The following is a 13,954-nucleotide window of genomic DNA, read 5'->3' as shown; positions in this document are numbered from 1 at the left end:
GTTCAGCATCTTAGCTGTGGAGGGCAGTGTCACTGGCCCTCATATGTGGAATCCGAACTGGGGCCCTCTGGCATCCCAAGCCAGTTCTTAACCATTGCGCCACTCGGCCGGCCCCCATCCATTTTTTTAATGGGCACTGACTCTGCAAAAATTACATAGATTAACCAGATAAAGGGTCAATGTTATTAATAAAAATTTATTCTATAATTTCAAATTTATAGCATTTACTTACTATTAATTCAATTTGTGAGATCCACGAGCCTGTTTTAATGAACACAGTGTTGAATTTTGTTTGGTTGTTCAGTAAGAAGGAAATACTGAGTTAGATAAGTAATTGTAAAAGAGAGCAGCTTATTGTTAAATCTCAAGATGCTTTCAATAAACTCTGGAAGCTCAAAAGGGATGGAAATGACATTTTTTATTTTGAGTTGCATGGAATAACAACATTTCCAATCTAGCTTGCATTCCTTATCAATAAACGTAAGTCAGATCATAACTAATCTAAACCTAAAATGATGGTTAGAGCTAATTATCAGGTAATATTATCAATATATTATAGATTTGCTTATTGTTGTGAAAGTGACATAAGCAGATATACCTAAGCCTTGTTGGACATGTAATTGAACATATCACACTTTTTTTTGTCATAAAAATGTATAGTTTTTGCTTGAATGTGCAGACAAATCCTTGATTTTAAACAAGACTAGTAGTACAGAAATAAAATCTTGTTCAATGCCATATTCAAATGTGTATGAAGAGAATACAGGAAAGTTCCACACAAAAGTACTTGTACCAGCAGTTTGATCAAGGCATGAGAGGTTTGCGTTGTGTTAAAGGCCAGAGGTCTTTGATTACTCCCCAGGTGTCTATTCCTTCTCTGGCCCCCCGTTCCAACTTACTGGTAGCCTGGCTGCACCTCCCACTCTGCAGGCCGCTTTTGCCTCAGGGCCTTTGCATCAGCTATCCCTCTGGCTTCCTCCCGCCACCCCCTTCAAGTCCTCACTAAGCTGTCACTTTCTCAGACAGACCTACTCTAACCTCCTGGTTCATTCTGTAGCTTCTGGTTGATTTTACTCTGTTGGCTGCATAACATTTTAATATACTATATAATATACTTATTTTTTTATTTTTTTTGCTATCACTGCTAGAATATAAATGTAATAAAGGGCAAGGCTTTTTGTTTGTTTCTGTTATTTCTGAATCCTGAGACCTTAGAACTATTCTCAATGTATAATATGCACACCATACATATTTGTTGAATAAGTAAACATCATATTTTTGAATAAAAAATATTCTATGTGTAAAACATACGAGATATATTTAAAAGGGTGAAATTCAGATCAAACATTTGCAGACACTCTGAAGGGGTTCATAGAGCTCTACGGTTTTACAAGCTCAGTTTGAAATCAATTGCCCAAAACTTTATCCTTCCCCATATTTCCAGCAGCTGAGGGGTGTGTAGGAAACCCAGGTGTGAAGGAGAAAAAACAAACTTTTGCCACCCTTTCAAACTGTTCCTTTGAACAAAAGGTGCTACAGAATGTATCACTGCTACATACCAGCGTTCCCACCCGTCTGGTTTATTCAGTTCCAAATATTACAATAAAACAAACAAAAACACCCATTTTATTTCTCGATCTAATACAACTTAAAAATAGTTCTCTTTCCAAGCTTCATATACATTATTAGGATCGGACAGGACCTTAGAGATCATCTAATGCAAATGCTTCACTTCCAGATGAGAAAACGGAGGCCTCAGGAAATTGTGATTTGCCCTAAGTCATGTAGCTGAACAGTAAAAATTAACGAGGATTGAAACCACGTCTTCTTTAGCCCAGTTGTGTTCTCTCTTCAACACTGCATGAAATGACTTGCTCTATTTTTATACAACATGGAGTCATTTTAAAATAGAACAGCAGTGTGGGAAGGAATAGCTTAGAGATAGGCTTGCACTTAAAGGACAAGCGGAGGTGTCCTCCTGCTTTGGAAGGCCAGCCCTACAGCCAGCTTGTCCAGGTGAGTCAGGGAATCCACTCAAACACTGATCATCAGCATTATATGCAGGTTCACTTTGTATTCTTTGAAAGAGAACTTTTGCCAAGGAGAGAGAAGTACACAAAACTTGTAATAAGGATTGGACTTGAAAAGGAAAAGATGCAATTTTTTGTTGTTGTTGCATCAAAGAAAGCAATGCTGATATGATAGAATTAACAGCATGTGAACAGATAGGCAATGCAGTACCCCCCAGGAAATCTCTGTGCTCCAGGAGACAGAGATTCAAAGTAGCTGCAAACATGGAAGAGACCTGAATTGGATTTTGTTTAAGTGAAGTTTTGAATATTAAATATTTTTTGGTTTCCAGATTCCCATTAGTTTCATTCTTCAAAATATGTAGAGAACGAAATATACGATAGGGTTTTTCATAGGTGGACGATCACTATGAGGTTTTTTGTTGGGAAGAAAATTAATTTTTTGAACATTCAGATCCAAATAATCATTTCATATTATAAAACCCATATTTGGATAGCCAAATATTTTTTTAAAAGCGAAAATAAAAGCTTCAAGTGAAGTGGAAGCTTGTGAAGATCCAGTCTCCATATGTTATCCTGACACAGCCTTTCTGGAGTGTGAAGGAAGGTGTCAGGCTAGGAGGATGGTCGGAGGGTGCAGTCATACCCAGATATGTGGAGTACAGCCCCGCACTTGGTCTTTCTGTGTCATTAGCCAAAATGCTATCAAATAAAAATAAGTTTTTGCTTATGTACACTTAAGTGATTTTAATATTTTAATGCATGTTTATTTTAAATACTATTTCTATTTTACCTTTCTTTCCCACCCAATTTCTTTTCCTAGGAAATTAAAAACAACACACAAATAACACACAACAATATACTAGTGATATAAAGAATGTAACCATATAACAGGAGACTATGGAGAAAACCAAGTGTCTCTTCCTGAACCCTGTTTTCTGCCCAACTCTGCCTGCCCCCCACCAGCCTCTCCATTTTCACTTCATACTGAGAAGCAAATCACTGTAATAGTTTTGTTTTTGCTTCCAGTTGTTGAATTCTAAAAATGAAAGGGCGAATAGAAAAAATACTAAAATAAGACTTCTAGAGTTGTAGATATATACAGATGCTCATTAGTCCCACTGGAACTATTGCACTATGATTGGAAGTGTAAAATCATACAACTACTTTGAAAAAAACTGTATAATGTAATTTACTAAAGTTGATGTAGGCATACCCTATTAAATGTGTGGGATCAGGAATGAGACAAGAATTCTTGCACTTACTACTTCTATTCAACATTGTACTATAGTTCTAGCCAGTGGAATTAAAAAAAAAAGAAAAGCATGATTGGAAGAGAAAAAAATAAAGCCGTCATTGTTAGCAGATGATATATTCCTGTATGTAGAAAATCTCAAGAGTCTACAAATATAGATAATATTTTAAAAATCAATTTTATTTCTATCAACAAGGACTATAAAATGAAACAAATTAATTTAATAATGCCATTTATAAATAGCATCACATCAAAAGGTATCAAATACATAGGAAGATTCTTAAGAAGGAAGAGTACAAAACATGATTAAGATAATTATAGAAGATTTCAATAAAGGGAGGGGTATACATATTCACTGATGAAGTGATTCAACGTTTTAAAGATGTCAATTTTCCCCCAAAATTAATCTGTAGATTTAATGCATTTCCAATGAAAATCTCAGCATGTCTACTTTATGGAAATTAAAAAGCTGACTCTGAGTTCCATGCAGCCTGGCACTCAGAAGGGCCCTGTGCTTGGTTAAATGCCCTCCTGCTGCCATCTTGAAATTCTTAATGATTTCTGAACAGGGGTGCTTAGATTTTCATTTTGCATTGGGTGTTCCAAATCATGTTGCTGGTCTGATATCTCTTTCAATACCATCATGATTCCTTATAGCTTTCAGAACTCCTCAAACATTTTCTTAGGCTATATTAATTCTTTCCTCTATCCAATGCAATTACACTTTTTATTTTGTAAGCTTTTTTGAGGTATAAAATGTACTCATTTTAGTGTACAGTTCAGTGATTTTTAGTAAGTTTACAGGTATGCAACTGTCACCATGATGAGTTCTAGAGCATTTCATCTCTCCAAAAAGATTTCATGTGACCTTTTGAAGTCACTCCCTGTTCCTAGCTCTAGCACTTTTTATATTCTCAATGTATTTTAAAATATGAATTTTTAGGGTATGTGTGTATGTATGGAGAATATTCTAAATTTCTCTTCAAGGAAGTTGAAAATAACAAAGACCTTGAAGAGAATGATAGTCTTCAAAAGAGAAGTGTGTGAAACCATCAATCTGAGTCATCAGGCACCTTTATCCTTTTCTCAGCAGTAGGTAGTAAGAGGCCATTTTTGTGTAAACTCAAGTCTGATGACAAGATAGTGAATAGGATCTATTTAGATCTAGGCACTTCTACCTAAACAAAACCTGTTTCTCTTTGTTTTCTTTTGGCTTTTCAACAAAAAGAAATCACTTGAAAATAATATAACCATATTGCTTGACATCATAAGCTGGTACATTGCTAAACTCAGTAAAACAATAATTAGAGATATATTATACCAAGCAGATTTTACAGTCATTCTTTTGATTTTAATTTATACAAAGTATTTACTTATTCTGATTATAAAACACCAAAACAGTTATATTTATAGAATGGTACAACATAGAATGATATATAGGGGAAAATAAAATCTCCAGTTATTCTAATACTACATCATATGTCCTCCTAATATTTTTCTTTGCATATTTGTTTATCTAGTGTTTTTTTTTTCTTGGTCCAACATGGGCTCTTAACTCATATACAATTTTCTGCTTGGTGTTTCATGTATGTTATCATTTGTACATATTCATAAATATTATTCAAAACCATACTCTATCTGTGTTAGGGGCAGCTGACCGAGGACAAAGAAAGAGCCTGGAAGCAGGGTGTCAAATACAGGACTGAAAGTGAGAGTGATTAACACCTAGATGTGATTCAGATCTTTCCAGGTGGCTCTGTAGCTAGCTGACTCAAGATAATACAAAGGCTTTTCCAGACCACCCCAATATAGAACTCGAATAATAAAGCAGAAGGTAGAAAATTATTTTAACTAATTTACTTAGGCAGACTAAGTTATATCCGATTCCTTACACATTACTTTCTCTTCCTTCCCTCTTTCCTTTCTCCCTCTCCCTCTCCCTCTCCCTCTCCCTCTCCCCCTCCCATACTTCCATTTATTTGAAATGTCCAGAATCGGCAAATCCAGAAAGTAGATCAGTGGTTTCCAAGGGCTGGGGGACAAGGGAATGGGTTTAGGGTTTCTTTTTTGGGGGAAGTGATGAAAATGTTGTAGAATTAGATAGTGGTGATGATTTCATATTATGAATATACTTGAAAAGCACTGAGTTGTGCCTCTTATAAAGCTGAATTTTGTGGTATGTGAATTATACATATTTCTTAATATATTACAGTACTTGTATGTTTCTGCTCCCAAGAAATTGTTATTCCACACAGGTGAGATCTATACCTAGTGCAATTCTTAACACATAGTAGGTGTTCATTCATAATTTATTGGTGAAAGAGGGAGAGATGAGTAAAACCGTTTTTGTGATTAATCACTGAGTAAGCCCACTAATCTCCCTGAATATAGAAAGCACATTGATATATAATTTAATTAGATAAGTCCTATAAAGTCATATAAAATCACTTGGCAAGGAGCTTGACACATAATAAGCATTCTATGAATACTAGGTATTGTTATTAATAAAAACAATCTGCCTCCATATAGTCAGAAGCCTGAGCAGCGGCACTGGGGGCCAGGAGTAAGTCATAGTCTCAAATCGGTAGTAATTGTGGAGCCAACTCCCGGGGATGGAATGGGTCCTCCCTAGCCTGATTTGCCCAATAGGAAACTTGCTTGGAGTATCCCTCCCGCCACTCTTCTTTTCGTCTGCAGACATATTATTGAAACTTGCAGCTCAGCCCTGTCCGTCTAAATTACATTAGGAGGATTAGGAGACGCACTGCAAGGAGGAAACAGGATTTAGCGAATTAATCTCAGGGAGGCTGGAAAGGTCAGCAATAGAAGGCCAAGGTGGAAAGAAAAGGGCTGTGAGCTTCTGCAGTGTGACCCAACTATCAGAGCAAGAAGGATAGTTACGGAAGTTCAGGAGCCATGTCTTCAGTAAGAATCATCAGCCAGGACAGAATTTTGTCTATTTGAGGAGGCGGGGGATACACTGAATTGTCTAAAAGGAATGTTGTTTGTTAATTTTGCTGTTGTCATATGATTTCTAGTTAAAATAGTATTTTTTGGCTCAGCAAAAACATGTTTCCTTATTTAGTAAAGCTAAAAAGTTATTTTAATTGCCTCTTAGTGTTTCTCGTTATTTTTGTCAAATTTTATCCAGAGCTGTTTTCAAAAACAGTGCTAAAACTTTCATACTTTAAATAAAATCTGTTGCCTTCTTGTAAGCAATTGGCAATTATGTAAGCAGTTAATGAAATAAATACACTTACGTGAGGTTTTCTACAATACATTTTCACACACTGCCACTTACTTGTTTGTTTTACAACTAGTTATTATGTCATGTTTTGCTGGTCGTTGGCAGATGAAAGGTCTTTTTTTTTCTTTTAAACCAAGTATAGTTCTAAATAAGTAGACATATAAGCCTGAAATATAACCACATATTCTTGTTCATTAAGTGTTTATTGTTATGGGCTTGGTGTCTGACCCTGGATGAGTTACTCAGCCTCCCAGAGCTGCAATTTCCTATAAAATCTATAAAGTGAAAATAATAGTCTCCTGTTTATACAGTTCTTGTGAGGATTAAAAGAGAAAATGAACTTGAGTGTTAAGTATAGGACTTGGTACATAATAAAGGCTCACCAAATAGTTTAAAATTGTTTTATTTAAGTGTGTGCATGTGAGAGACAGTCCAGCAGGCATTGTTTTCCTGATAGATTATGTTTATGTGACTGCAAGAAGATTGTAAACATCTGTGCCTTGGTTACCATTTTCCTGATTTATTTAACCATGTAGATCTTGTCAACTATTTTCCACTAATCACACACAGACAATGCTGTCTACATTACACAGATGATTTCTTCAATCCATCAAAAATGCTGGGGCATGGCATTGCCTGGGGCTGGGTGTATTAAAAGTCAGGGGCAAAAAAATGTGAGTTTTTAAATTTTGAGATCCTGTAGTGCTTCTAAACTCCAATGTGCCTCAGCTCTGATAATGGAAAAAAAATGCACATATGCTGGGGGTGCCAAAACAATGTATACACATGACTTGTATTAATCGTTTGTTATTGGTATATATTATTACAATTTTAATACAGTTTTTTCCTTTCTTAAAATGTGTATACATATTTTGGCACCCTATGTGTGTGTGTGTGTAAATATAATATATATTTATAAATATAAATATAATTTATATATATATATATTATATTTCCTTTTTTTTTAGAGAGAGAGTCAGTACCATCAGGGAGGCCTGACTATTTAAAAATGTTCTGAGTCTATGATAGGAAGAAAAGCAAATAGGATGTAGAAAGAGTTATAAAACACAATTTTATGCTTACTTCAATGTTCATTTTTGTTACTAGAATAAGTAAATGTAAATGTAAGAGAGCAGAATTTTTTTGAATTAGGTTTTTTACAAAAGTGTTACATACTCATTGCAGACAAATCAGAAAATAAAGAACAGGAAAATAATTTCCCATAATCCTTCCATCCAAAGATAACTACCCTTGATATTTTGATTATATCCTTCATTATGTATGTACACGTATACATACTCATAGACATGTGTATATACATGCACACATACACGCATATATGTGTATTTTATAAAAATGGAACCACATTGTATAGTGTTTTATCACCTGCTTTTCCCACTTAATGAGATATTCCTACAAATCTTTCACTTCATTTTAATGTTCTTCTATATGATCCTTTTAAATAGATGTAAGCAATCCATGGCAGAAATGAAATGTTATTTCCTTAATCTCCTAATTTTTGAGAGTTAGTTTTCAATCGTCTTGCTATTTTTAATAAATGACTGTTAAAAAGGAAAAAGGAAAAATTTTAAAGGAATTGAGTATCATATCCAAGCTCTATTCTAGCAAGGTAATCAATCCCCAGGACATGATTGCATCTGAAATCACTTAACAGCATTAGAGAACAATACAGGTAATAACAAACAAGTTTGTAGGACAAAATACATAAAAACCAGAAGGTACAACCTCCAGTGAATAGAGGGAGTAGACAATATGGATGCTTGCTGAATTTCTCAGTACAGGCAATTCTTGCTTTGCACAGTAGTGTGGGGCTGAAAAGGATGGTGCAGATGGAAACCATTCAGATATTAATAATGAATGGGAGAACTTAAGATTGTTGCATGACCTTTAAAAATTTCTGTCAAACAGTAAAAACTCTTTTATATAAATGTTGGTTATGAATGTGCTGTATAGTGAAATAAAAAAATAGCAAAACTAATATATCAGTATATTCTAATGTATAATATTACAAACATTGAGAATTCAATGTTTTATTTCTTTGTAAAAAACATATCAAAAGTAGTTTGACGGTGCTTGCTTAATTTTTCTTGCTTATAATTTATGAGGTACACAAGACATGTTTTCTATGCCTTGGCCAATTTCGATTAGCTTCTGACATTTTATCTTTGGCTCTTTCAGTGTCATGAAATATCTTTAAGAATGACTTTAATGTGAAGTGCTTCGCCAGCATCAGGCATTTCCTCTGGGACACCTTCATCCTGTTTGTCACAACCTCTTTCCTCATTTATGTCTATAAATTTGCCTTCTCTAAGCAACTCTCTTTAAAGCAGCAGTGTCAAGATTCCCACTATCAGCTATTGCTTCTATAACCCCATGAATGCTCATTTAAATTTTATTTCCAGCATTATTTTTCATTTCTTTGTAGCACTTACATCTTTGTTTGCTAATTCCCTCTTTCAATTATCCATTTTTGTAAAATATCATGTGGGCTTATCACCAGGAGACAAGGAGAAAACACAACTATATGCTTTTCTGTCTGTGCATGAATTGAGCACCAGATGTGCGGTGACCAATCACTGACAGGCTTTGAAAGAAGTGACATGATTGGTCATTGATCTGGATATGCCTCTGTTATTTATTTGTTAGTGATTTGTGGGATGAGGAGCTGGCAGCAAAGTTTGTGCTTTATGTAATTACTCACAGTTAATACACCATGGTAATGGAAATGTGAACCAGGTTGCTGGGGACCAGTGTCATTTAACTAAACCATGCTAACTGATTCCCCATTTTATAGGGACTCATGCTGGCTAGGTGACTCACACTACAATCTATTGTAGAAACTGAAATTCCTCCTTCTCTGAAACCACAGCACAGCTGAGCTCATTGACGATTTCAGTCTAATGTGAGAACCTGACTGTTTCCTCTCATTCTGCCCCAGGAACTTTCTTGCCTCAAACCCCCCACTGCCCACACACACACCTCATGGACAGCAACAAAAAGAGGCTTAAGTCCTGCAGGGCAAGGTCTCCAGGACAGTTTCGGAAGGATAAATCTTTGAAGTCAAAGTTAGATCAATGATGTTAAACATAGAGTGGAGATGGACGGACAAGGAGCCAAGAAAGTTGAGGAATTTATAGCCGAGTCTGTAAATGAAGAGGATTGATGGTAGCTGAAGACCAAGGGAGATTCACTGGAAAGAGGGTGAAATGGTCTTAGAACGTAGGAGTTGGGAAGCCTGGGGAGATTTCTCACAAGGTCTTGATATATTGTCTCAATTATCTTTGCACCACAGTGTCTGTCACATATTAAGGCCTTAAATGAAGCAAAAAGTATTGTTGGGATTCCACTACAAAGGCAAGTATTTTTTATTAATATCAATTTTGAAGAAATAATGCTTTCATAAAACCTAGATTAAAATGACTAACTATACAGGGCATGCAAATAAAATGGACCAAAGATGAAAGTTAAGCTCAAGGATATTCAACGAGAAATTTATTTTTTCTCTCTGTAGTTGATTGATTGTGGTCCTCTCCACTGTCCCCAAGTAGTTAGGGTGACATTTTGAAAATGTAAATCATGCCATGTAGGTTTGTTTTTTTTTTTTTTGCTTAAAACTTTCCAGTGGCTTCCACGGCACCACAAATAAAATCTAAAGTGCTTCCCATGACTCACAAGGCTGGTGTCTGATTCCTAACAAGTTTTCTGACCCCATCTCTTAGCCCTCACCCTTCACCACTCTCCCCTACACTCCAATACTCTTGAGTTATGTTGACCTTTCTGTTTCACAAATAAGCCAAACTCATTGTGGCCTTGGGGGTCTTCGCTTTTGCTGTTGCCTCTGTTTGGGCAGCTCAATCTGTAGATCTTCCCATGGGAAACTCTAAGCATGGCATTTGACATACGGAAAGAGTCAATAAGTATTATTATTGATAATGTTCTCTGCAAGTTCTTCTGTCCTTAGAATGTCCTTTTTTTTTTTCAATTTCTGGATTTCTTCTTTCACTTTTACCTGTTTTTGAGGTAAAGGATGTGTGATAACAAACTTCCCTAAGGTGTGTCTGCATCAGTCAGAATAAACTAGTTTGCTCCAGTAACAAACAGTCCCCCAAATCTCAGTGGCTTAAAACAACAAAGGTGCATTTTTTGCCCATGCTACCTGTCCAGTGTGGTTTGGCAAGAAGGTTCTACTCATTGTAGGGATGCCAACACTTCATGAAGCCTCAACAGGAGGTTTCAGGGTTTGCCATGTTAGGAGCAGATAAGGGTAGCGAGTAGAGCACTGTCAATTAAATGGCTTATCCTAGAAGCAACACAAATCATTGCTCAGATTTTATGGACCATAATTTTGGATCTGCAGTCCCCTTTCTGCATTCCATATTTTTATTAGGCCTTGATGGCAGAGACTACATTTCTTTTATTGGGGTTTCCAAAATAACTTGGGAGTACTTTTAGCAGTTCAGATTCCTAGGTTCCACCCTCCAATCCTGATTTGGTTGGTCTGGGATGGGGAGTGATCATGAGTTTATCTGTCTTACTTCTTTTAACTCAGTTGCAGGCAGGTGATTTGGAGACTACACTTAGAAAAACATACCTCCAGAGACTAGAACAATGGTTGATCTATTGTAAGTGCTGAATAAATAATTTTTGATTGACTGTACAATTAGGGTTCCCTTATGAATAAAGATTTGCAGGAATGAATCAGTAATTTAAATGAAAGGAATTTGTATATGCTAAATAGCTTTAGAAGGAAGGGAAAGGTCCAGAGTTTTACCCATTCACCCTAAAATAGCTTCCAGTTTCTGGGAAGAGGTAATGCTGGGGCTATCTTTCATTTTGTTCAGGTCAACAGGTTGATCCACATAGCATCCTAGCCATGTCTTATCTCTTATTCAGGAAGAAGGCCCAAGTCAAAGATATTAAAAAAAAAAGAAAGTGGGTAAGTTCTTTGATTTATTCCATTTGAAATGAACTATAGAGAAAGCAAATCCAATCTCTTGTACTTAGGAGTTACTTTAATTATGACCCACAGCCCACACTTCTTTGACAGTGACAGATAATAGCTGCCTTTTTATGTTGTATTAAAAATCTAATGGCAAATCATTTTAAAACCCCAACTAAGTGGCAACTAAACTCTTTATCACTTAATCTCCACAGTATTTTCACACTGTTCATGGACTAACAATATTGTAGGAGGAAAGATCATAATGGTGTCATAAAAACAGAACATAAATGTATGCTTTTAAAGTGAAGTTAATGTTCCATTATGATAGATTACCCATCCCCTTGAAAAGCTCAACTATTTAAAAATGAGATCTGCTGAATTTTCAACATTCAGGCTTTTCTCTGAAAGCAAGCTTCGGGCTGGAGGTCTCCATGGTTATGTACCCACAAGCATTATGTTTTGGCTCATAAAGTCTGAAGGCTTCCAAAGTATTGAAACTTTGATGCAAAGCATACAGAAAATCACAAAACAAAAAAACTTGTGCTTAAAATACCCATTAGTTGCTTTAAAAATTAATTTGTATCAGACTCTATTTGCATAATTGCTGTGAGGTCTCACTCTAATAGTATCCTTCTCCTCTGGGCAAGTCATTAATAATGTTCGGCTATTCTTATAGGATACATATGAATATGGGCACTCACGTCTTGGAGTGTGGGCTAAAGGGAAGATAACAAAAGAATATTTCTTTTAGTTACTGTCTTGCTGAAAATATTGGTGTATTTCTTTACTATCTGTATTCTGACCAGTGAATCTAAATATCTTGCCTGGGAAGTAAATAGGCACTTTTACCTTTGCCTGAATGTGGTTTAAGTTTAGCTGATACCCCTCTAATAGATGGTAACAAACTAAAAGGGCTGAGAGAAATGCAAGAAAATCACATGTACTTGAAGTCTTGTTTCCTTTTGTTACTGAAAGAAAGTGTATGTGTTTTCTACAACACATGAGAGAAGGCAGCGTGCAAAGAGGAGTCCGGGTCTTTCCTGTAGATTTCTCTGTAGTAATCTTACTTTTTTATTTATAGTGGTAAGGATGTCTCCTTTTTTACAGTAGTCTTATAATAAAATGGCTCGTCTATTTAGAGTGCATCATGAACAGTAATAGTCATGAGCATACATAGCAAGGAGGATGTTTATGATGTGCTTGTTAATAGGCTTCAGAATATTACTGTAAAGCACAGAAGGAGGTTAAAATTGGAAGCCAGAAGTTCTAAGCTGTCTACCCAGTTTGGGACATTAGTATGGCATGTAACTTTGTTTTTTGTTTTTTGTTTTTTTTTTAGATTCAGGTACAGAATTGAGCTAATTGTATCCCTCAGCTCATGGCTCATTGTAATTACTGGTCCTGGGAAAGCCCCTCTTTTCCTTTATCCTATTTCGTCCCTATTTTCCACAGCAATTTCCTTCTTTCACCCAAAAAATAACCTAATGTGTTTATGTATCTTTATGTGTGTTCCTGAGAAATGTGTGCTGTTGTTTTGTGCTCTTGTGTTTCGAATTTTCATAAGTGGGGTTAGATTATAAACTTTGGTTGGTTTTCCCCTGTTTCACTCAGGTTCTATTTACACTGTTGTGTATGTTTCTACTTCTCCAGGCTGCTCACTGCCATGTCATTTAGTAGCGTTTGTGTAGCAGTTGCACGCACTTTTTAAAAGTCAAATTTTGGTAGTTTTTCCTGAGGTTCGCTATGTATTAATTTGTACATTCTCTATCGCCATCTTTCTAATAATCAAATTTCGTAAATGAAGACCTTAACATACCAGGATGAGGGCAAAAAGATGCTTTAACAACATTTTCCAGTGAAGTTCTGCACTGGCAATGGAATATCACAACTCTCAGACGAAAGAGAAGCCTTTCCTTAGTAGATGAAGACACAATATACCTGAAATATCCCACACTATTCTTTCAGCCTCCCCCGTACTTTAATTTTACATATAGCCTAACTGATGATATGAGGCCATCCTTCAGAACGCTCAGTTTCATTGAAACATAGAAACTACTTGTCGGATGTGGGATCGCGGATGTGTAAAGAAACACGTGAATTTAAAATAACATAAAGCCAGACGGTCCTGAAATCAGACCTGCTTTTATTATAACACGGACTTGCGCCGTCACTGTGAATGGTCATTAAATGGCCCTCCTTGTACTCTCTTCATAGATCTTGGAAAATAACCCAGAGTTTCTTAAGGAAAAGCGATTATTACTATTAAGTAGAACCATTTCCCGTTCTCTTTTGAAGATCTCTGGGACCTGATGAAGAATGTAAAGCAGGCTGGCGAGGACCCGCTCCGGAGAGCAGCCAGGCTCCATGCGCCTCCATCCTCTGGAACCGTGCCAGGAGGCTGTGTGCCTAATCTGCTCAGAAATCGCTCCTTTCTGTCTGTCACTGAAGCCTGAACACAC

The sequence above is a fragment of the Hipposideros armiger genome, unplaced genomic scaffold, assembly GCF_001890085.2.
Source record: "Hipposideros armiger isolate ML-2016 unplaced genomic scaffold, ASM189008v1 scaffold_536, whole genome shotgun sequence".
In the NCBI taxonomy this organism is placed as follows: Eukaryota; Metazoa; Chordata; class Mammalia; order Chiroptera; family Hipposideridae; genus Hipposideros; species Hipposideros armiger.
The sequence above is the reverse complement of the archived record's forward strand: the minus strand, read 5'-3'. Positions refer to the sequence as shown.